Here is a 4020-nt window from a genome sequence, read left to right as displayed (position 1 = left end):
TTTAAATTTTATATGAATGAAATTATGCATGTTTCTTTGTAAGTTGCTGTGTCTCAATAATATGCTTGTGAAATTTATCCATATTGATAAGTACAGCTGCTATTTATTCTTTTTCATTGTTGTAGGGTATTCTATGGCATGATTATACCATATATACCTTTTCAAACTTTTACTGAAGTATAATTGACATTATTTTGTTAGTTTTAGATGTACAACATAATGACTTAATGCTTGTATATATTGTAAAATGATCACCGTAGTAAATCTAATTGACATCCTTCACCATACATAATTACAGAATTTATTTTCTGTGATGAGAACTTTAAGATTTATTGTCCGCAATTTTCAAATATGCAGTACAGTATTATTAACTATAGTCACCATGCTAACACCTCCCTATTATTTATGTATTTAAATGTTTTAAATTTGGTTAAATATATATGTATGTAACATAAATTTGTCCATTTTAACCAAATTTAACTATACAGCTCAGGGGCTTTGATTGTATCCACATGTTGTACAACCATCACCACTATCAATTTCCAAAAGTGGTGATAACCCCAGGGAGAAACCATAACCATAAAGCAACAGCTCCATGTAAATTTTATTTTTTATATTTTTAGGCTTGTTCAGATGCAATTGACATATAACATTATGTAAGTGTAATGTGTACAACATGTTGACTTGATATGTTTATATATTGCAAAATGATTACCACCTTAGCATTAAGCAACACTTGCATCATAGCACACAATTACCATTTTTTGTGATAAAAATATTTAAGATCAAGTCCCTTAGCAATTTTCAAGTATATAATAATTAATTATAATAATCATGTTGTACATTAGATCTCCAGAACTTATAACTGAAAGCTTGTTCCATTTGACTAACTCTTCTAATCCTTCGTCAATCACTACAGCCCCTGGTAATCACCATTCTCATCTCAGTTTCTATGAGTTTGGGCATTTTAGAATCCACATATAAATGATATCACCCAGTATTTATCTTTGTCTGTCTGACTTATTTCACTTAACATAATGCCCTCAAATTCCATCTATGTTGTCACAAATGGCAAGATGTCCTTCTTTCTCATGGCTGAATAATATTCTGGTATATATCACATCTTTATCCATTCATCCATTGATGGGCACTTAGGTTGTTTCTATATCTTGGCTATTGTGAATAATGCTTCAGTAATGCTTCCTCTTCTTCCCCCCATTCTCCCCCTCCCTCCTGGTTACTGTCAGTTTGTTCTTTATTTCAATATCACTGGTTATATTTTGCTTGCTTGTTTGTTTTATTAATTAGGTTCCACTTATAGGTGAGCTCATATAGTATTTGTGCTAAGTGGAATAAGCCAGGCAGTGAAACACAATTAACTTTTTAAATTAACTCATTTAATCCTCACAAGAATCTTAAGAGATAACTACTATCGATATCATCTTGTTTCAAAGTTGAGAAAACTGAGAGACAGGAAGGGCAAATAAATTAAATAAGTTAAAACATGTAGTAAGTAGCAAAATCAGAATTCAAGCCATGGCTATCTAATTTCAGAATCTCTACTGTATGCTATACAATCTTTACTGTATGCTACACAATCACTACTATATCCTAACTTTGAAAAATTACACTAGCTTTGGAGGTTTAATTTCTTTATTTTTGAAATAGAGAAATCCTAACTCATTGGGAATATGAAATGAAATAGTGCATGTGCTTGGCATATGGTAAAAGTGCTCAATGAATGTCAAGTATGGTAGTTACTGTAGCCTTACTATAACTCCCAGGCCTGGAGAGGTCGGTAAAGTGTATGGCATATGAATCTGGTCTACAGACATTTGGAAATAGAATGTCTTTCTGGCTAAGCTGGAAAATGAGTCAATTCACTCTAAGGTAGAAATGTATCACCTCATTCTAATTTAAGATTGTAGAGAATAAAGGATTAGAGACAGAAGAGTTCAGATACTCCTACCCCCTCACAATGAAGCTTTACATTATATTTATATCCAGTAAAGTATCTCCAGGACTGGAAGGCACCTTAAAGACCTTAGAGAGGATGTATAAAGTACTTAATGAGAAATGCAGTATCATAGGCATCTATCAAGTTCCCTTTTCTGCTGGGGAGGGTCTAGAAGTCAAAATATTCAGGCCCTTCCTTTCCCAATTTTCACACAACTAGTTGTTATTTTAGTAGAAATTGGAAGAGGTGCTGAAAAGGCTGCATTTGTCTTCAGTTACATTTTTTTTCCTGCTTTATTTTCAGGTGTAGATCACTTATTGCCTTTTTTACCTCAGGAAGAACAGTGACTGAGGGGAAAAAATTCACTGATTTTAACAAATCCCAAGTGTGTGTTCAGTCTTCCTGGAGGAGATTAATCGACCTGCTGAGTGAGCAGAGTATTTCAATCAAAATATACAACTGGCACTTGGAGTATAGAAGGAAAAAGGAAAAAGCATGAAGTAAATAGAAATCCTTTTATTCTGAGAGTAGTGGCAACTCAGACAGCAGCTTATACACCTGGGTTCCTGCGATACTCTTTCCATCACAGCTGTGAACAGCTTTATGAACCTTTTGGCTGCCATCCTTTTACATCCATGAAGCTCTTCTGTTTTATGCTACCACCACCTGCTGTCCTATTCCTACCACACAGAAACTGTTCTCCTCTTTCCAGAAAGAAGTAATCTGACTGCAAGCCCACAATAGGAAGATTTTTAAAGGAGTTTAAACAGTGATATAGCTCTTTCAGGCTTAATTTTGAAATTAAAGATTTAAAAAATAAAATGCCTTGATTTTTAATTATTATAAATAAATTATATTTCTTTCTAGACATGTAATGACAGAGAGCTGAATGTGATTTTTTTTACTACAGCAACAAGAAATTATATAGGCTGTATTTTATTTATTCTATTTAACAAACTTTTCTAGCATTTACTGTTTGCTCTCTAGCCAGATACTATTTTAAGTGTTCTACCAAAATAAGTCTTGTAATCTTTATAACAACCCTGTTAGGTAGGTTCTGTTATTATTCCTATTTTAGATATGAGAGAACCAAGGCACAAAGACATCAAATAACATGCTCCAGGTCACTGTTGAGGATTATAATTGTGTTTAAAATATTAGGTTCTACTTCTAATTTACATTAACCTTGGCCATGTTACTTTTGTTGACTTTGCACCTCACCACTTACATTTACTTTCACCAAGTCACTTGCTTTGTCCTATGACATATGAACAGAGGTAAAATATTCTGAATGAAAGTGTTGAAGTCATCTTTGAGTTAACCATGTTCTTCTTTTCCCTTTATCCCATGAGACCAACTGTGTTTGAGAGAGGAGCCGTTCCCTCATATTGGTTCTGATAATGAAGACTGTTGGAGAAGAACGAAGCTGACCCAGAGGGTGCACATAACATGACTGAGAATTAAACCATTGTGATTGTAAGCTACCAAAATCCTTGGGTTTTTTGTTCATGTGTTTAGCAGTGTAACAAACAACCACAAGATCTCATTGGCATTTAGTAATAAACATTTATTTCTTGCTTTCAAGTTGGCAGGTCAATGGGGCAGCCCTGCTCCATGTGTCTCTTTCTAGGACCCAGGGTGGAGAGCCATTAACTATCAGTGACATGTTCTTCTCATGCAATGGCACAATTGTAAGAGGGCAAACTCAACTGTCCAAGCATATTTTAAACTGATAAGAACAGATACTACACTTGATCTTAGCCAAAAGGCCGAGAAGCGATGTCCAAGCATATTTTAAACATTCTACTGGCATTAGGTCCTCTAGCATCCTATTGGATAAAGCAAGTCATATGGCCAATCTCAAAGTCAGGAGGTTCAAAAGTATAATCCACTCACCATAATGCAATGAAAAGAGTATGAATATTTAATAACACTATTAGTATAATAAAGAATTGGGACCAAGTTATTGAATGGTTGCTAAAACCATCCATGGTTGCTAAATCATAACCTAGCTAAGGTAAATGGTTATGTCAATAGCCAAAATTTAAAATCAGGCAGCCTGG

General features: G+C 34.2%; 1 pseudogene; it reads right to left on the bottom strand.

The window, feature by feature from the left end:
* Positions 1-3530: 3530 nt before the first annotated feature.
* Positions 3531-3738, bottom strand: LOC118999311 (uncharacterized; annotated as a pseudogene).
* Between the last annotated feature and the right edge of the window lie 282 nt (positions 3739-4020).

This window comes from Sturnira hondurensis, unplaced genomic scaffold, assembly GCF_014824575.4.
Source record: "Sturnira hondurensis isolate 20B ecotype Veracruz unplaced genomic scaffold, ASM1482457v3 Scaffold0014759, whole genome shotgun sequence".
In the NCBI taxonomy this organism is placed as follows: Eukaryota; Metazoa; Chordata; class Mammalia; order Chiroptera; family Phyllostomidae; genus Sturnira; species Sturnira hondurensis.
The sequence above is the reverse complement of the archived record's forward strand: the minus strand, read 5'-3'. Positions and strand labels throughout refer to the sequence as shown.